At 30.1% G+C, this 22,566-nt stretch overlaps 1 protein-coding gene across 8 annotated transcripts in view; it reads right to left on the bottom strand.

The window, feature by feature from the left end:
* LOC129971156 (coiled-coil domain-containing protein AGAP005037-like) overlaps window positions 1-22,566 on the bottom strand; it is a 383,974-nt gene that overhangs the window by 247,600 nt on the left and 113,808 nt on the right. For all 8 annotated transcript variants that reach the window (XM_056084662.1, XM_056084663.1, XM_056084666.1 and 5 more), the window contains exon 2: window positions 1,652-1,701. The gene's annotated coding sequence lies outside the window, so the exon portion shown is untranslated. The remainder of the gene's footprint in view (window positions 1-1,651; window positions 1,702-22,566) is intronic.

Raw genomic sequence — 22,566 nt, 5'->3', positions numbered from 1 at the left:
TTGTTGGTGCTCCTTATTTCTCAATTTTTCTTAATAATATTAACTTTAGAAATATTTTTTAGTACTTAACATGCTTAATGAAAAGATAAATTCAGTTACTTGAATCTCTTAATTAGTTTCCCTACTTTTAAAGTATTCCGATTTCTTTTTATTTGAATTATTTCTTCGTTGGAACTTGCCGATAAATTCCCCGGGTATCGATGTATCGATTTTGGGTAGAGCTAGCAAGTCCTCCCTTTCCAATTTCCAACGTGAGGAAAATGTGAGTAAATCTTTGGCGGACTCTTTTCCGGAGAAACTTGCTGACTCGCAGATAAGCCACCCCCAGTTTGCTGGCAAAAGGGAGGTCACGCCTCGGGGAGTTAGCTGCTCGCGATAAAGTATGTAAAGCTCGAGCCCTTATCTCGGATGTCTGGGAAAGAGGATCGAGCCTTGTGAAAGGAGAGAAAGCTCGCTTGGTGTCTGTGGATGTGTTTCTCTTAAAAGGTTAGATCTTAAGACGCCTCTTCAGGTGGAATTAGAAGATTTGATGGGCAGAAGAGGCAGAAGTATCTTAAATGAGGTTTTAAATGTCATGGACATGTTTAATTTATCATTACGACTGGTTCAAAGTGTTCATAAATTTATATAAAAGCAGTAGAAACTACATTATTTTAGATTTTAAATGAATTAAATAGATTCATCAAAAGAGAAACAAAAGATTAATTACACATGAAAATTCATGAACTTTGTTACTTTTGTACCATATGGCCTAAAGTAAGACATGTGGGGCATTCTCTAAACATTCTCTAGTTCACAATTTTACTTTCTTGTGCACAGTTTTACTGCCAAAACTAAAAATATTATAAATATATCATAAAAAAATTTTCCTCGAGATTTTGTTGATTTTCCAGGTTTTAAACATATATGCAGCCAAAGCATGCAATTCTAAAATTATGTCAGTGTGTGAATACCGTAACTCAAAAATACATTCAGCTATAATTTTCATAGCTTATAACTTGGACTATCTGATTGGAATACCCCTATTTTATTTTCTAATACCAAAAACATACAAAGAGAAGCTATCATAATCGTCAAAATATTCAGGATTATGAGCTTGAGATAATAATTCGAGATCATTACGTTTCAGACCTACCTAGTTCGGAAAGCATATCTGTGGAATTACATCTGCCTGTAAACTCGACAACTTAAAAATGCTTTTAGCTGCGAAAATGAAGTTTGGTATTGGTCTAAACACTAAAATTCTTGATAACTATCAAATTTTGAAAGAAATACATTCGGAGGAAATCTGTCTGTCCGCTTATTCTAGTATAAAATTAATACTTGGTAAACAGTTTTATGCACAATTACATGATATATCACGAATGAAATTCTATACTTAAAAATAAGTAATTTAATACTATGGAATTTTTTCAATAGTCCTAGTCTCTTGTTTCTAAATCATTTTTATTTATCTAATTTTCATTCAATTGCATTATATATTACTGTGTAAACATTTCGACATCACCCTTTTTCAATTTAGTTCTAATGAATTAAATGTTTAAAATATATTAAGAAATCGAAAGAAGGTCTATTAGTCATTTCCGATTCGTCTGAATAATTTCTGATAATAACAGATCTACCTTTTCAAGAGAGGATTGTCTGAACTTACCATTCGACGCTTCGCCAGAACAGGATCTCAGTCACTTCTCAGCTCTTCGACTACAAACAGAAAAAATAAATAATTAATCGACTTAGATAAAAGTTAGGAGCATAATATAATTGATTTTGGTATTTATTTATGTCTATTTATTAAATTTCAATAAATCTATTCTCCCCCCCCCCTAAAAAAAATTCAAACCTTCGCCAACTTGAGAATTGATATCTCGGTGTTGGTGGTCTTGGCGTAATTTAAAAAATCGCCATTATCCTGTCGATCTTGGTGTAATCTGAAAATCGCCAAGTTATCCCGGAAATGTAACCATCTTAGCATCTTAAATAATGGAGCTTGGCGATCTTCTATTAAATCGTCAATTAAACTCATTACCTTGGTGTGATCTGAGAATCGCCAAATGAACTAGTTGACCATAGAAATAATCAAGTACATTAAATCATCTATAATATTTTAATGTTAAAAATTCTTTTTTTACTTTATCTGCAGTATTTCTGCAATCATAAATAGTTTTTAATAGGATTTGTAAGATGAATAAAATTCAAAGTAATATTAACTTAAAATGAATGCTAGATATACATAGAGTATCATTGATTCTTTTTATCGAAGAATGGTCAAATGATAATAGATGACTTTTTTAGCATCGAATTATGATTGAAACAATAATTATTCAAAATCAGCATCTAAATTTTATATTCTATTAAAATATTCTTTCGTAGCTGAATTAAAATTAGCCATAATAAATTCTCAAAACTAAATTTATGTTAAATCAATTTTATGTTCTTTCGAAGTATTTGGAGAGAATAATATTTTCAAAAAAAAATTATAATTTACACTACAACCGTTTTATCTCTAATTCACTTTTTTTTACATATAGAATTTTGTAATTTTTTTATAATTTCCAAGTATAAAATACAGATAATAAATATTTTTTTTTTGTGTTTTTGTTGAAATAATGAAAAAAAATTGTGAACATTTTAAATGGTCTTACTTTTGCAAACATAGACACAAAATTAAAAAAGAGGTGTAGAGTAAACAATTAGAAAGTAGTAGTCAAAATAAAAGCAATTAAATTTCAGTTCCTTAACAAAATAACATACATAAATTGGAACTCTAAAACATTCAGATAATTTAGAATTCATATTGATAAAAAATTACTCATAAAAATGTATTCTTATAGATGAATCGACTATATGAAAATGTTGAGGGAAAAAAAGACAATTTTTAATCTAATCGAATTCTCATGAACAATAGCAAAATGTGGAAATATATATGTATATAACGTTATTTTATTCACTCAAAGTGTTCAGTAGTCCATCGAAATTAGTCCTGATTTGCACCAGTATAAGAGTAAGAGATGGGTAGAGTTTTAACCCCAGTTTTCCGTGTTTAATAAAAAAGTTATTAATCTCAGTAGAAACGTTTAAATTAAATAGTTGTAATTTTTCCTGACTTTGGACAAAATTTCTGTAATTTCTTCCACGTACAGAAAGGAATTCGTTGCTCTGTACAAGTATAAAAAGGAATAACAGGCGAAAAGTACCGATCAATATTTTCATTATACTTTGAAAACATTGACTTTTGTGAAAACAACATACATTCGAGAAATCTCTATAAGTGTTTTTAATCAGTCATAATCACAATCAGTTATTTAATCGTGTATGAAAAAGAAACATTTTCTAAACTTAGATTTACAATTTTAACTTTATCATAATGGTCGATCTCTAAATTAATGAAGAAAATTAAATTTAAAAAAGAAGAAACTCTTTTTTTTTTTTTTTTTTTTTTTTTTTTAGGGACGATTGATTCTCGAATAAAAAAATTTATAAGTAAGATTTGTGGGAATAATGGAAAATTAATTTTGATTTGATATTTAAAATAAAATGTTAATTTCAAATTTAAATTTCAATATTTTTTTCTTGAAAATTAACGCATTTTGATACCATTTGAAATAGCATAGCAATATCTTTAAAGTAGGATGTTTTATCGGTTCCCGAATTCTGACTGATTAAAAAAAAGTACTTATTAGCGTTTTTTTACAAACATGTTCTTTTTAAAAAGTTTCCAAAAAATAATGCAGATATTGATCTAATTTTTTTTTATTTTTTATTTCCTACTTTTAAACACACATTTCTGTTAAATTCCAAAAATTTCGCACACATTGGAAAAAATAATAATGAACTTATTTTTCTAAATTTGCTCTTGATCTAATTAAGCAATCAAATTTTATAGTTCATTGTACATGTATTTTTACAAACTTTATTTTAAACTTTTCCCTGAGATTAATAGCTTTTTTGTTTAAAATCAGAAAATCAAAGTTAAAATTTCCACCTTCCTACCCACCCTTATTAGATATCAAATATGGTTGCAAACTGACTGTCCTGTTTTGGAAAGTCATCTCAACAACTTAAACTTTAAAAAAAATGACAGTTGAATATTTTTCCAAAGAAGAATACAATTTGACTAGATTATTTTGAAAGTCACTCATATCCTTAGTAGCACCCATATATTGTACAATATTTTATGATAATGAACAATATTGTAGAATATTGTAAAATATTGAATAGTACAATCTTGGAAAATATTTTAAAATATTGTGCAACAAGTTATGCTACCGGGGTTACCACCTGTTATATCAGTATGCTTCTAATCCTAAAATGTGCATCAAAATGACAGCAAAAATCATGAATTTGTAAAGAATATTCCCTTCTCGCCTTAATGCGCTTGCATTTGCTTAAATTTCCTCTTATTTGTTTTCTCATTGATGCCATTTTCAAATATATAAATAATTTTATTTATTATCTTGTTGTTTATATTCCCTAATGCACTTGGAACGTTGAAATTCAATATGTTCATGATATGCATCGCTTAATTTTGATTTTATGCGAATAAACTGGTATATAATATGGTATATCATATGAAAATGAAGATATTTGATCCCAAAGACTTATAAGCAAAAATAATAAATATATATATTTGATATTCTGCTGCTCAGAAATTCAACATCAAATAAAAATCATTGCACAAAAAAGTTTTCATTGAGAAGGCATGAGATTTATGGAAATTTAACTTTAATATATGAAAATTGTAATGATATTCTTAGCACTTGGAATTTTTTTTTCAAATTACTTGTTGAAATAAGCTTAAAATTATGATATTTTGTGATAAATTAATACAAAATGCCACAAAATCAGCCATTTTATCTCTTTGATATACGAATTTATTTAACTTCGTAAATACCTTGAGATATTTCACATATTTCTGAATATATCTGAATCTGAAATATTTTAACGTGCCTAAAAGTAATTTTTGACTTTTAAATCAATTGCTACTTTGATTTATCAACATTTATAAAATATCATAATTGGATGCATGAGGCAAGCACTTCATTAACCAGAAACATTATAACAATGCATAATAACCATGTAATAAAACATAAAATTTAAATTTCACCTGATATAAATTTTATTCGAATGACTAACTGCTACGAATAGTAATCTGGGTATTGGATCACGTTCCATGCATCAACCAATCATTGAGGTATGACCTTTAAGTGATATGTGGCCAACACGACCACACCGCCATTACAGCAACTTTCAGAGAAGCGATGACCCGATTACTTATGATCTCCAAATTTGAACACCCCTGCTGATGCGTTTAAAATTGGGAAAAGGAGGTTTTCTGACCTTTTTTTTTTTTTGTCAGTATGAGTATCTTTAGTTAAAGATCAACGTCTGAAATTTTAATGGGGGCATCCTTCCATTTTGTCTTATGGCCAAAAAAAATGATTCCACGACGCTTCAGATATAAAAAAATATATTTTAGGAAATACACCAGGAATTTAAAGCTTTGAAAAAGTAGAACTTTTTTTTAAAAATGTTTTATCCTCTTATCAAACTGGCAAATAAATTATAAATCAATAAAATGGGCTGAATATAAGAAAATATATTTCCTCTTGTTCTTATTTCTTTCCTCTCAACTACCAGTTCCATGCCCATGCAGTTTCATGTTGTGACAGGAATGTTCCTAACCAGACATGCTGGCGCACACTACTTTCACACTTCCAACCTGAATCTGACTCAAACAGATCATATCGTAATTAGTCATGGTATTAACTGTAACTTACCTTTCTACGTGTGTTTTGCTAATGTTCAAGCCTTAAATTTTAGGCCTAAGCGAAAGTCATTTAAGTGTTAAAGTGAAAGTCTGAAAGCCTATTATAAAAGTGATATTAATATTTTAATTAATTATATTTTTTGTTAATGGCCGCAAATAGTAATAGTTGTTTGGGAGAAAACACGAGTTTCACTGCATTAAAAACACATTATAGATAAAATTAAAAGAATTTTTGAAGAATGGTAAAAACTTAAAAATAACAAGGAAAATAATGACTCTACAAGAATTGTTTGATATTTCTCATTCTAATATCCTTAACACTATCAAAATTTAAAAATAAATAAATATTTTTAATTTTTTCCAAAGGCAATAAAAAGGCAATCTGATGAAATGGGAAAAGTGGATAAAGAAAATTTTGAAGAGAGGACAAAGCTATTGCAAAAAAAGATTAGAATAAAAGATTGCCGTAAGAATAGATACCATCTCTTCCTTACGATTATTAAAAGAAAAGTAGCTCCTATGGAAGTCACAGTTGTTCAAATAAAGAACAACAAAGTTCATCTTGTAATAAACCACCCAAGAAAAAGAAGCAGAAAGCAGAAAGAATATTCTGGATAATATCGCTACAAATTTCGATGTAGCAAAGATGATATAGAAAGCAGCTATAATTTTGACAATAATACTCTAAAGTGTACGAATGCAATTCCTTAGAGTGTAATGTGAAAAAAATCATTTACTCAGAGTCTTAAAATGAAAAACAAGGAAAACACAGAATATTTTTAAATGCGAGGTCTCAACTGATTTTTCCTTGACTAAACACTATGGAGAGAAAACTCATTAAAATAAGTTTAATCAGAAGTTTTAGTGAAATTTTAATGTACTATTATACTTTTACTAATTGTTTTACCAGCTTTTAAGATAAATTTTATATAACTAATACATAGACTTCATAAGTAAATCATTTCTTCGGTGCAGCATATCTTAGAAAAGGACCTTGAGCCAGAATGATCCACGTCCAATCCAATCCAATCCAGTCCTTTGACTAAGGACTGAAATGGAAAAATTTTAGCAGAGGTAACATAATTTAACAGAGAGAACCGTAAGTAGTAAAACTATTTGATCATTGTTCCAGTTAAAGGAATTGACCAGTTGCTTTTCAATACCAAAATTTCCATTGGCAACCGAAAAAGTGAATTACTAATATTCTCGAAACAGCAGAATCCTGGGAAACTATTGATCAAATAAAATATTTGAGTTTTGATATAACTTCAATTATCACAGGATTACGAAAAGAAGCATGTATTCTTATTAAGCAAAAAATGAAGTAAGAAATATTCTGTATGACTTCTCGTTATTATATCCACAAAACCATGCTTGGAGCACGTACTGTTAAGTCAGTTGGAATTTTAACAAGGTCTTACGTTTAAACGATTTAACAATCCTGGAATTCACTTCACCAAAGTGAATCTCACATTGGCTCAAATATCGTTGAGTTTGCCAAAATCGATTTGAGGAGTTTCAGCCTCCAGATGAGTATAAAGAGCTTTTAGAACTTACCATCACATTTCTTGAAGACGCTTTCCAAAAGAGGAATACGTGTTAAAGCTCCAGGGGGATTGCCTCGTGGCCGAGGGATAGGAAGTCAATTTATTCCGAATTCAATTTAAACCATCCGAAGAGGAAGAATACAGAGTTTGTGATATTTATTCATTTGTTGGGAAATGTTATAACAGATGGTTTCAGACAATATCTGCTTTTTTTGTCCCAAGAAATAATTTCCGGGTCTTGAAAAATCTAAACCTGCATACTTTTTCCATCCCAGTGTTTAATCAGGAATTCGAATGTACCAATTATAAAATTTCCATGAACATGAATGAACAAGTTTTTTGGACATTTTCAGCACTTGTCAGGGAAACTTGCTTCCCTTACGTTTTCTAACGACTAAGTTTCTCAAAAAATAAGAGGGTAAATAGTTAATACCTTAAAAAGAGAAGCATATAACAAACGGTTGATCTAAATACAGTAATTAAAAATATCTCCATGATTTTATATTACCTAAATGTGATTTAAAACGATTTATTATTTTTTTTTTCAGATTTTTCTTCATAAAAAATAACAGAATGAAAAAAATGAAGAATAAAGAAATGCAGAGTAATAATTGGTGCATTTGGAGTGATAAATGGTTATAGTAGAACGTGGAATGGCAATAATGGCAGAATACAACAAGTTTTACATGAAGAAGAAGAACCAGAATATCCGGACTCTTAAAAATCTACTTTAATGCCTTAAAATAGAATTTAGATTAAAAAATGTGGCTTTAACGGTTTATTTAATGAGCAATAAATTGAAATTCTTTTAGATTATAATGAAAAGTTTAATAACTAAAATTAAATAAACCGAAAATTAATTTTCAATTTCATGGTTTTTGAAGTAGTTCAAATCGAATTTTCACTAATATTCAGTAATTTTCAGTTTTGGGAGAAACCGCTAAAACTTGTTATAAAAATATGAAAAAATTACAATATTCTTTTTTATAAAGTAGATCAAAATAAATAAAAGGGTACTTTATTGAAAATGTGCAACATTTTTTTTAATGTGAGGACCAATCTATTCGCAACAAAGATGTAAAAACAAAATTCAGGTATATTTAATTCAATTAAACTTAATTAGATAGCATTCGCAATTTTAAATAGAGTTTGCAGCTAATAATTGTTAGATTATTGCAGATTATCTTTGTTCCGATATAAAATCTCTTCAATCAGAATTTACGACTTAAATGGATAGAAGAATTTTGACATAGTAAGGTTCAACCATAATATTAGATAACAATAAGCAAAATCTTGTATATGCAATAGATAATTTAAATGAAACAAAAAAAAATTATCTAGAACTTTCTTAATTATCAAATTTATTTCCGGCAATTAGAATTTACTAGCCAAAAGTATCGCGATTTCACGAAGCTGTAGAGCAAGGCATTAGGATTAAGGTGAGATTGCTTGCGATGTCTGTGAACATTATATCTGTAAAGGCTCCTTTATGAAACATTTATAGCCTTCCATGAGTATAATTAAGCTATTTATTAAAAAAAAAACTGATAATTAAGTATCAATATCTAAAATTTTTCTTACACTATATATCATAATGTTTCTTCTATAGTCGTTTCATGATATCACTAATTATATTCCCGTCACGATTATTATCACGATTAGTTTAATCATTACCTCTTCTTCTTGCGTACAGCCGACCACCCCACCACCACTGAACGTAGCAGTATCGACAGGTGTTTAATCATTACTAATTGTCACATTGTAAAAAATAATAATATGTAGAGATTCACAGGAAATTTCTATTCTTATTAATGGTTGTACTTCAAAAGACGATGGATGCACTAAGGCTCTTACAAATAGATATAAAAATAAATTAAATAGTTTTTTATATAATTTAACAATAACTATAAAATAGAAAAAAGAGATATATTCTTAAAATAAAGTTGATAAAGTTGATATATTCTTAAAATAAAAGATATAACGAATGCTAGAGTTAGGCGCCATTTCGTAAGCCAGATGTTATATCGAGGTTCACAAGAAATAAAGCATTTCCATTTCTGTGACAAATATCTCTCAACTGATCGTCTATCTAAAAATAATAGATTGGAATTCACAGAAAATTGCCATTATCACTCATTATTATATCTTAAAAGATGATGCATTAGATTCAAAAATACAGAGCATGTAACTAATTCCAGAATTTCGAAATCGAGATGTTATAACGAGGTTCACAAAAAAATAGAGCATCTCTGTTTCTCTAGTGACAGATATCTCTCAACTGATCGTCTATCTAAGAACAATAAATCGGGATTCACAGAAAATTACCATTATTACTAATCATTATAAAGATGATGTATAATATTCAAAAGTACATAACATACAACAAATTCCAAAGTTTCATAATCGAGATGTTATATCGAAGTTCACAGAAAATAAAGCGTCTCCATTTCTCTAGTGACAGACATCTTTCAACTGATCGTCTATCTAAGAATAATAGATCGGGATTCATAGAAAATTACCATTATTACTAATCATTATAAAGATGATGTATAATATTTAAATATGGAACATACAACAAATTCCAAAGTTTCATAATCGAGATGTTATATCGAGGTTCACAGAAAATAGAGCGATTTCAACGCACCTAATATTTATCAAATATCTCCCCGCGTCAAGCGATCATGGGAATGAGGCATGAGAGCGCCATCCAATCATCCTACCTCCTTTGCATGATCCTGCTGGCTCCTGCTAAATGATGAGATGGGACCACGATCCGGCTCCCGTGATCATCCTGCCTTGCGGTATCCGGTAAAACAATGTCACCTGCCGGATTATTCCGCAGGTAAGAGGCCTTCTTCTATCATTGGCTCTGACAGGCGTGCGTATCCGGCCAACGGATGACGTCACGGTCCGGCCATCGATCAAGCCACAGCCCTCAAATCATGGAAGGTCTATCACCTTTCCCTTTAGTCCGGCTGCTCTCGTGCTCGTAAAATAGTGTTTTAGGTGTCCGGCCAGAAATAAAATCAGGCAAGGAGCGAGGATAATAGATTAAAAGGGAGCTACTGGACGGTTGACGATGAAAAAAGGGCTGGACGGATCGTTTTGGGATTTCGAAAGGGCGAATAAAATGATGATTGAACGGTTTATGAAGACTTTCATGATGAAATATATTCTAATCAATTGTTATTGATGTAAAGATAATTAAGTAGATCTCTGAGTGTTTTTATGCCATATTTTTTAAACCAGTTTTATTATTGAAAACCATTGGGGTATTTCTGTATAAAACACCTCTATAATGTTTCAAACATTCGAAAAATTATTTACCAAAATAAATATAAAATTACATTATATATTTTACTTTAAATTCTAAAAACAAGTGGGGAAAATAATTACTGATATTTGAAATAATATTCAATAAAAAGTATTGATTTTTTTCTCTATTTTATGCAGTTTAAATATTATTTTGTAAATGGTAAAAAAATACAGGATGAATTTTAAAGGATGAAAAAATACAGGATGAATTTTTATGCAATTATAAAACATATTTATAAAGTTTCAAATATTCGAAAAAATATTTATTGTAATAAATATAAAACTACATTATATAATTCACTATACATTCTAAAAATAAGCATGGAAAAGGATTATTAATATTTAACCCTTTTTAGGGCCGTGGGAAGTAAACTTCCAACCAAATTTATCAATCTTTGTATGAAATTGTGTAGGTTGGCATAAGTTCTGACAAAATTTTTTAGAAAGACAGAAACTTAGATGCTTCAGTTCTTTATCTCACACAAAATGATGCGTCTTGATTTATTACTTAATTATTAGTTAACCAAATTAAATGATTAATCAAATTAAATTTATCTAATAAGCTAAATGAATCCCTTTTCTTATTCTAATTTCAAGCCTAAAAATATTTTAACAAAATATGACTAGAAAAAAATGGCCCTTTAAAGGGTTAAAATAAAAATCAATAAAAATTATTGAGATTTTTTTCCTATTTTTATGCAGTTTAAATATTATTTTGAAAAATGGTTTAAAAAAATGCACGAATTATTTATGTAATTTATTTCTACCTCGAAATGCATGCAAATAAATAATTACAATATCGAAGAAAAGCGTGTATTTGCCTACAGGCACCAGTTCTCCTTGCATCGGCCCAGCATATTTTAATTATTTTGAAGTTCAGGTAGAGAGACATTCGGGTGTTGTATTATTATATTCTTAAACTTATAAAATTAACCATTTATAATTGGCAATATAATTTGATAAAAAATTTAAAAGAATTTCTTAAGATCTCTTTTATAGACTCCTAATTGAATCAAAACAATCATACATTCCAATAACAACAACAAAAAAAAAAGCCATTTATATAACAGTTAAAATTTAACTGTCAAATGGAAAATAATTATAATAATATTAACAATTGATCATAAAATTTTCATTGCAATTTTAAAGTGAAATCGAGTGACATTAATATTTCTTTCATTCGAAATACTTATTATGTGAAATTCTTTAATGTAAAGTACTTAGTAGTCATTTTGCACACCTTAAAGTTTAACTGCTAATTGTATGCTCTAAGGATAAAAAGATTTATATGTATAAATATATTAGAAATATTTAAGACTGAAGTAACAAAAATGATTACTATTATAAATAGAAATTCATAGCAACGTTTCAACAATTTTTTTCAAAATAATAATAAACATTTTTTATAAACATCGCTCTAAATTTGTGAAAACGCAAATTATTTAAATGATTCATGTATCGCGTATCCTAACTGCTAGAAAGTGTGTTGAACTAGAGACTTTCATTTCTTTATTCTTTTCTTTTTTTGTCACTTTTTAGGCAGTAGGTAACTACTAATAAAAGATATTTCAAAATTTTTTTAAAATTTTTTATCTGATAAAATGTGATAGAGATTTTGATGTTTTTTTAAATAATATTTCGTTGTATTTTATTACAAAAAATCATTTTTTGTACTATTTTAAAAATAAAAAAATAGATTTTTATTGAAGTCAGTTTATTTTTCGTATAGTTTTTTTCTGTTATATCAATACATTTCTCAAATTTAATTTGCGATAAAATTTATTACTCATTATTTATATGGCATGCTGAAGGGTCTATTTAATTGTGGAATCAATTTTCATAGCGTATTTAATTTTTGAAACGTAAATTTTCTTTTGAAAACTTAGTTTTAAAAATCTATTTGTGCATTTTAGTTCCAAATTCGAGAAATTGTAATGGCATATCTGCAAGATTTCATTATTTAAAAAGACTCTATGTTAGTATGTGAATTGTATTAAGCTTTTACTGGGAACAAGGAACTCTAGTTGGCTAAAGAAATAAGCTGTTTCGTTGTTACGGCAACGATGAATCTTTGAGTTACTCTATATGTTTTTTGATGCTTCGCCAAGTTTATGCATCGATTTAAAAAATTAGTTCGGTTGGTGTCAGGTCTTCTGCCGTCTTTTTTCCGAGTCTTTATGGCATGAATTTTGTAATATTTTTTTATAGCATCAAGACATGTTATGCAAAGCCTACCCTTAAGTCCCCTTATAATTTGAAAAATCAACTTTTCAGTGTAAATGTAATTTCTAATTAATTTTTAATTTCTTTTCATTAAAATATTAATTTTTTGCAGTAATATTTCTCAGTGTATCGTTCCTTAAATTTATATTCATGCTAGTAGCAATTGTGTTTAGCAAGGCTAGTAGCAAGGCATATTTTTCGTTTTTGTTACTGTTGCTTAGTACATTAATAGTACATGTTTTGAAACTAGAGGGCTGGTCTCCCTGAAACTTTCTCACATATTCTCTTCATAAAGTTGTTATCGTTCTTTCCCACCTCCAAATAAGAATTGTGAATTTTGTACAAGACCAAGAATGATACGATTACTAATGATACGAATGAGCATTACTCAGATTTTTATAACCCAAGTTCCACAGATGAGCATTTTGTGTCTCGGTGTATAATGAATAAAATCGAGTATGAATTCTGAAAGCCCTTTTATCGATTTATTTAAACCAAAACTCGAAACTACAATTTTACTAGCAAGATCGCATGCAAATGTACAAGCAGACGGACGGTAAATCTTCTGAAAGATTGTCAAATTTTGATAATTTTTTATACAGTTTTACTACTACACTTCAGTTATTAAAATGGTTTACAAAATTGTATCCATCTAACTCTTTACAGTTACAGTATGCATTTGAAATTGGAAAGAAAGACGTTTCCTTGGATAGATTTTGTTCAAACTTCGGGTCTCCGGTAGCCCAATGGTAAGGTCTCTGCCTCAGAGCTGCAGGCTTTCTGGTTCGAGACACGGTTCCACCGGAGAACTATCTTGTAAGCGGGTCTGGCGCACGTTAAATCCGGCCAAACGTCCTTCCGCTAGTTTGATGTAGAAATTTGGAAAGGGGGTGCCCTCTCAGGTGTCGTCCTCGCCCCCTGACCGCGACTCAGAACTACGCGCTCAATCCCAAAATAGCCCTAGAATTGCTTTAAAACCGGGGCGTTAATATAACTAAATTATCTATCTGCAGCAACAAATCTGGTGTAAAGAACACAGAACAAATGTCTTACGTCTAGCTCACATTTTATGAAATATCGTGACCAGATAGGCTGAGCTTTTTATAAGTTGACACAATTCCAAAAAAGTTTTTTTGTTTGAAATTAGAGAGATCTAAAACATAGATTTTAATCAAAATATTGATTTCTAAATTTTTGCATTTATAATTCTTTTACCTTCGTGTACGTCAAAGTAAGCACAAATGTGTCTGAATTTTAATAGTTCTTTAAAATTCACTTTTGTAATGTTTGTTAGTATTATATTTTTATAAATTTAATGATAAAATTTAATGAAATTTTAAGCTGCATTTCATTCGCTGTTTCATTAACTTCTCATTTTCTCCTACCCTTCCTGGTCTTAAATGATGGATAAAATTTCCGTAGACAATATCAGCTTCATCTGAGAGAAAGAAAAGGTTTATTATTATGGCGGCGCTCGCGCTTTCGAAGGGCCATCTAACTCCTTTTCTTTTACCCAAGAGGGTAGAAGATAATAGAAAATGAGGTTACAAGAAACCGTTTGAAGCCATTTAACTGAGTTTTATAGGCAGTAATTACCGGTCAGCCTTTTGATAATGGAAGCGAAGCTTCAAGAAAAAGCAGAGTGCATTAGTTTGAAAAGTGCTTTAAAAACTGTCAAGTTCTATTTTTAAGACTCTGATAGTTATCTGAAAAAAGAAATCATCGCGCATGTTTAGATAACATCACAAAAACATCACAAATAGTTAGATACATCAAAAATACAAAAAATCACAAAGGTATATTTTTGAAGTCGTACAAAATTTGCTAAGAGGAAGTATTCTTTGGGGGGTGGGGGGTCGTAAAAATCAACAAAAGTATTTTTCCCTCGACTGTCCTCTTCTATAAAAGTGCGTTTTTTATATTCAGTTTCGTAGCATAATGAAAAATATCATGTGCATAGGTGAACAAATGAATGGTCCAAACCACGACACTGGGCGAGAATTCTAATGCAAACATACTGCTTAAGCAACTCCAGTCTACCCAAAGACGCACGGCTAAAGTGATTAATTATAATGCCATGACAGCAGTTGGCGGGAACGACAGTTAAGCTATAAAGACTATCACCGGCCACCATACAACCTCTCCAATAGGAATCACGTCTTGTTATAGATAGCACATTCGATCCCAGATAATTATACCATAATCACTTGATTTCATCTATCTAATTAATAGCGTTGAAAAACCGATTAGTAAGTTCACGAAAGAATAGATAGACAAACCTCCTTTTGATGAATTTCATTCAAAATTTGATAAGGATGTATAAATTTTTCATCAATTAACTCGCAGCATTTTTTATTTATCGAGTCCGGAGACAGGTCGGCACACATGCATAATTCCATAAATATTTTTTAACCCGGGAAAATTTACAAAGTAAAAATATATCCATACAGAGAAGATGATTTTTTGTCAGTTACACTACTTGACGTAGTTTGTATGTAAAAAGAAAAAAAAGAAAACGAATAAGCATTATAATTCTATAGTTCCTAAATGAAAACTACAATAAGTTTTGTTTCTAACATACTCACATATTTATATGACCAAATTTGATTTCATCACCAGTACAAAACGCCAAATATTTAATCGAAATATCGCCAGCTTCCGAAAAGATTATACTAGGGTGTTCAGGATTCATTCTTTCAATACCCAGCAAAGACAACTCTATATTTTGTTTTTAGAGTGTAGTGAAAGCTTATAAGCCAGTTAACAACTACGCTACCCGAGTAATTGCTTTTGTATCATGGTCATGTTACTGGACTGCGAACCACAAGATCTCAGGTTCTATCCTCCTGCGTTCTGGTTCATCCCAATCAGCCACAAGAGCATTTGTTGACTCTCCAGATTGACATATGTTGAGGAGGAATATGTTACAGGAATATGTTTTACAGGAATATGTTTCCTTTTCTAGGAGAATGAACACAATATTTTTTTGCTTTTGAAGAATAATATAAGCACTGCATCACCTTTTGTCCAAGTGTCATAATTCTACGGCCCAAAATTAACAACTATGGTAGGCTCCGTCTCTCACACATATAATCATTTTTTCCTGGCAAATCTAATTTTACGACCAATGCCAAATGCTGAATAACAAATCATTTTCAGTTTTTGGTATGATTATACTATACTAGTCGCCTTTAGAGACCAGTTTGATTGCCAAGATTATTAATTTATTAGGCTGATAAATTATTAATATGGGATGCATTTCTTTAAAAAACATTTATCCTAGTTATTTAATGCAACAAAAACACAAGAAATCAATTAAAACTATTTACTGCAATTTACAAAGCGTATCTATTAAGAAATAAAACCGGAAATGAAAATCCTACTCTGATTGTAAGATTATCAAAAGCACGTGCTTGAAAGCTTTGATGGAGAATTTGAATCCCGTAAAAACATTGTTCCTGATAGTGTATCAAATTGAATTTAAAATATTATTAAATGAAAATTTGTAAGAAAATGAAATTTTTGTCAATAAATAGATAATTTTTTTTTAATCTTAAGATAAAACAAAAAGCACATTATGTAAGATAACTGTTTTCGAAGGTATAAGTATCAATTTTTGAAGGCAAGCCATAGCGATTACGATTAGAATTAAGATTAATTCTAACGGACTTTCAGCTTTGGCACCCGGATTAATTAATACGGGTGCCATTTTGAGCGATTTCACGGCAAATATAATCTTGACAAATTTTGATAGCAATTTTGAAAGCCATTTGTTAGCACTTTTTTTTGTATACACCCAGGATTGCAGACTTTTAAGAGAGGTTTTGGACAATTGGCACAATTTTGATGTACTTGGCGAGAAATTGTACATTAATCTGAAGACTCACAACGATTACTTATCTGATAACGGTTAAGAATAATTTTGCGCTGGATTGAATTTTTTGTTTGAAGCCTATTTCTTAATTTCTTTTTAATATTCTTTCCCCCGATTGAATGTCCTCTTTGGTGACATGGCGAACAATTTACAAAACACTTCTAAAATTATTTTGTAGCACTATTAATTAACTAAGCGAAGCGTTTGATTTAGTGCAGTTGTAAAATCAACAGCTGTTGATTTAGTGCAGCTGTTCCCTGAGTAAAGTAACATGAAATTCGTATGATGTTTTGTTATATTTATTTACCTGTTGCCATTCGTCAATTAGTAATAAGCTCGATTTCGGTGCCACGTAGGGTAGCGTTTTATATACATAGATATTATAAGTGTGTTGATATTTCACTCATTAATTCAACCCCAAGGAAAGCCAGCTCAATCTTTTGGCATTTTGGAATGTTCCGGATCATGACTTCCTTTGCTTATACTCTTAACCGAAGAATTTCATCATTGAAGAACTTTTAAGAACACTAAACCATTCCCATTTACATTAATGAAAATCTTAAATATAAAATAAAATATTCTGGTATCATTTAGGACTTAAATTGCTATCTTGGACTACTCATAGCACAAAAAAAATTTTATTCTGAAAATTAAATGGGAAGCAGCATATGAAACCATGATATTAAATTCCTTTTTTTCAAACTACTATGAGATTAATACTTCGAACAAATAAAAGAAGGACGTTAGAAGCATGAATATGTAATGAGAAACATAATTACAAAAATCTCGATCGATGTTTCTCGAGTTGCATTTCATTTCAGAAGAGACGTTGAACAAACAAAAGGTTGAAATTGAGTTGTACAAATTAAAACGCAGTTTCTTGAAAGAATTAATTTGAGATGTACGTCAAAAGGGGAAACCTCAACAATGTTTGCGTCTTGCAGGTTTTAGATTCATATCATCCTGTTACATTGTCTAAATTTTAATTTTCAAGAAGTTGTATCTTTTGTCCATTTTTCCATACGTTGGCAATTATGCTTTATAGAAAGAAATTTAGACAGCACTAAGAATTTTAATATAAAGTATACTTTTTTTTATTAATCTTGTGACGTAATTGAGGTTCATTCATGTGTATATGCGATGGAAAACACTAGAATTTGCATTCATTATTTTCTTTTAATTACTTTTTTGTTTCCTCGAAGTAGAAGTGCATTGTAAGAAAATATTGTAATAGTCAAAAATAAATAAATAAAAATAATAAAAGAATTTTAAAAAAAACTCGGAATTTTTTTCGAATCTCTACAGAACACTTCTAGTTCGAAAACCCATGTGAAATTATTTCTGTTTGTCTATGAACATGATAACAGAATCACATCTTCAGTTATAGAGGTATGTGACCTTTGTACCAAATTTGATTTCTATCAAATTTTAATCAAAATCCATTAAGGGAAATACTGTTTATTTTAGAGCAAACAGACTTCTATAAACAGCTGTATGGATAAGATTTGGTTCACAGATTTAGCATCTAAAGTGTAGAACCATATCAAATTTTGAATCGAATCCGTCAAGGTTTTGATCGTCTGTTGCTCCGTATTTTTTCATGAAGAAAATGCGAATGCTACAAACACGTCTCTCTCATATATTGTTATGCATTGCTTAAACGTGACAATTCAAAAATGAAAAGAATTGCATAAATACAATTTTATATGTTATTTCGAACTTTAAATGATAGTTCAATATCAAATTTCGCTTTCATTCAATCGAAAAAAAGTATTCAAATGCATATTAATTTTTCATTATTAAATTATGAAACACAAAGCTTTCATGGAAGGGAATCTGAAAATAAAAAACTAAGTATTCCTGATGTTTAAGGCCTACATATTTACCTGGAAGAAGTTTAGTTTAGTTTTATTAAAGTTCCATTTTTAAAGCAACGCTAGGGTTATTTTGAGACGAACCTCGTAAAATTGAACTGCGGTCAAATGGCGAGGACGACACCTTAGCTGGCATACCCCTCTCCAAACTTCCACACCACACCACACCAGCGCTAGGACGTTTAGCACCGACGGATTTAAGATGAAACAGACCCGTTTATACGATTGTTCTTTAGTGGAATCGGGTCTGGAACCTGAAACCTTCCGAATCCGAACTCGAGATCTTACTAACAAGCAGCAATTTGCTTAGGGGGGGGGGGGTATAACACTTTTATAAGAGAGTGCAAGAAAGTTTGAGACGTTCATTACTACTAATTTTCCTTTTAGATATTATCTAATTTTCAAGATTTGATTTACGAATTATTATTACCAAAATTAATATTAAGGAATCATGGCATGAATGTTTTTCTAATTTATTACCAAATGCCATCACTACTATGAAATAAAAACATAACTAATTAATTTAAAATATCAAAAATATTATTGTATCATATTTTCATCAGTAATACACAAGTGCAAAAAATTAATAAATTCTATCCCATTTGAGAGGGATTCATAACTGGGTTACAAAAGTATAGTTTGATAAGCATGGAACACATCAAGTTAAATAAACATATTTTTATTAAATAATCGAATAAATAATTGTATTATTGCCGTTCTCAAAAACAAATTATAGAGATTAAAAACAAGATTATTTTTATTCCACGTGCTTATCTTTAAAGGGTTTTTTTTAAATCTTTCAATGAAGAAAAGCAATCAAAATGAATATGCTTACATTGCTTCCGTGTTATTTAAAGATTAAATTATATTAAGGTAAAAGCCGCGGCTGTTGATTCATTTATTTTTTTGTTACTTTTGAGAAATGCAATCAGTTGAAATCATTTGAAGAGTCATTAGTTAGTCCTCCAGTTTAATTCAGTTAATGGTTTAATTTCATCGATTTCAGAGTGCCCCCCCCGAGTTCATTTCCAACGTCGAATAGAATCTAAATGAGTACCAAGAATTTAGATCAAGACCGTTTGCCGCATTTCCGAATAATCTAATCGGATTTAATGTTTCTATATAATTTCTGATAGTTCATAAATTTTCAAATTTAATGCTTCAGCTGAGCTAGTTAAGAAAATAATAAGCATATCATTGAGGAATATCTTGGGGACCCTATGATATTTAGTATTATTTATTACTTTAAATTAACCAGAATTTTTTAAAGACATATAATCAAAATATTCAAAACATTTAACGTGACAAAGTCATGCAATATGGATCCACCCATTATCTTTCGAATATCGAAATCTGTGGTGGAATGAAGATCATTATGATAAGTACAGTGGAAACAAGAGGACGTATGTTTTCTGGAACATTTCTTTAACGATCACATTTCACACAAAGCAAAGACAAAACAAAACATTAACGCGTGCATACGTAAAGGACAAAATCTCATCTAATTACAATCGCAATGCACTGTGGGATGCGTACCTAATCAGGCATCGACATCTATTATCCAAAAGAGAAGATCGAGTAATGCAACTGCTATAGATCATTTTAAATAATCCTTAACACGTTCTTTGCAGTGATTCATGCTTGTGATTCTATTAGATAATCTATCGAATTTGATCCCCCCTTTCTTTGCTAATCATAATGAAGAAGTGTGAATCACAGGCTATTCACATAATAGTCAATATGTCAAGTGGGAAGTATTTATCTTGCAAAATGTAACTAATTCAAACTCGTTAGTAAATTGAATATTTATAATATAAGAATTAACTGCCTTTAATATAATCATAAGAACATTCTCCAAATTTTGATCAAAGATCTTTAAAAAAAACACAAATTCTTAAGAAATTTGATTAAATTCAAAGAGCTTTGGTTTACACAAGGATCTTAAGAAAATCAAGATACTAAAATATGATTAATATGGAACACTTTCACTGAATATAAATTGACTAAAATTCACTTATATAATCCAAACTTCAAGGCATTTATTACATTGATTTGAATAAATAACCACTATTGGAAAAATAGTTTTTCAATATTTGACGATGTTGGCTGAAACAGACATTGTTATTAAAGTGTTCATTTTTTGATGATTGCGAAATTTTCAAGTTTTTGTTTCAAATCATTAATTAACTTAACCAAACTAATTTTACATTGTGAAATTATAGGAGAAAATCTCTGAAAAGGATCCTATAATTTGGATTTATGTTCCATGATGAGAAAAATATTTGAGTTATCACTTCGTCTTTGCTCTCAGAATTTCGAAATCAAAAGACATTAAGAAGTTATTGAGGTTACTTTGACATTCGATTTTGTTGCATCTTCTACTATTTGACACTGATACTCGATTGTATCTAATACAGTCGGTAACCTATTCTGTACTCATCGGAATGAATCCTGGTACCCGGTGGATAATGGCTCTTGAACTTACACAAAGACTATACTAATATGATTCTAAATTTAGAATTCACTTCTTCGTAAGAAGCACCGATGAAGATATGTAGTAGCCTTGTCTTTGACTGTGATTGGCGAATGGATGAGAAGAGGAAAATAAAGAATTTGATGATATAGTTAGATGGTGGTGATTCTTCAGCGAGGTAAAAGCCAATAATAGTTGTGGATGAAGTATATATGATCGAAAAAACAGGACAGCGAACTAAACTATATCGATCTAATATTTGTATCAGGTTGAAACCGTATCATCCCATCAAAAGCAAATGAAGATTATGAATCGAATCGAAAAACTGATATGGAATATCTGATACTGTTAGTCTGTATCAATTTTTATGTATCAGATACTTATGGGTACCAGCCGCAATATATCAGGCTGATACGGTCTTACTCAATCCTAGTTGTTATTAGAATAATCATAGAGTCCATTTACTTTTGTTTGATATATAGCTAAAATATAATTTTGTAAAATTGATCTGTCTGTGAATTATTGATATTAAAAATAGCTCACGCTTCATTTTTAAAACCATCGTGATCTTCAGATAATAAACTTCTAATTACTAAGCAATATTAATATGCTCTCAGAAATCTTTTCCAATCTAAGAAATCTAAATCTATAAATATCCCTTTATTAAGCATTTGAATAATTGCTTTAAATAAACCAAAATCTTCTTTTTATCTATCCTTTTTCGAACATACATTTCGAGACAAAAGATTGCTTCGTTTAATGAACGACCCCATCCCAAACACCTACGCAAAACGTAGGCGGAAGTAAAAAAACACGAACACATTTGCATTCTGAGATGAGAAAAAAAGCATCTGCAAAGAAGCTCGAGATAAATCTGCTTTGTTTTTCAGAAAACAACGGGGGAGCGGGTGGGATATCCAAAGATGAGATCACGCGATGGAATGGAATTGCGAATGCTTCCTTCCATTGCATTCCACTTTATCATTTATTCGTCATAGAGGACCTTATGCATCCTGTTTCTGCGTCTCCCGAATATGATGGATTAACAGACGAATTGGGTATCATAGAATGGAATGGTAGAACTCCGGATGGCGCCTATACATTATGCATTCGTACTTACTATGACAACCTGTTGGAGTTCTAAACATCGCGATAGGATGTATTTCTGACCCAGTAAAATTAAAATGATGCCTTCATGAAATATTTTAACTTAGAAACTTTCTCGTTTATAACCCAAAGCTTTATTCTCTGTTGTATCAATGATGCTCTGAACTTGCAAATATTGATATCAAAATTTAAGGTTTGTGAGATGCAAGTGAAAGAATTCAAAATTTGTTAATATAAACATTTCGTGCTCATTATAGACACCTTGTATGATGTTGAAAAAATGTAAATCGGTACGATATGAAGCATTCCTTCCATCGATAAACCTCTCTGTTAAGCATGAATATGCTTAGATATACAGTGTTATCCAAAAATGGAGTATATGTAAG

The sequence above is a fragment of the Argiope bruennichi genome, chromosome 6 (genome assembly GCF_947563725.1).
Source record: "Argiope bruennichi chromosome 6, qqArgBrue1.1, whole genome shotgun sequence".
NCBI lineage: Eukaryota > Metazoa > Arthropoda > Arachnida > Araneae > Araneidae > Argiope > Argiope bruennichi.
Note: the sequence above shows the minus strand (reverse complement) of the source record. Positions and strands in the feature narration are given on the sequence as shown.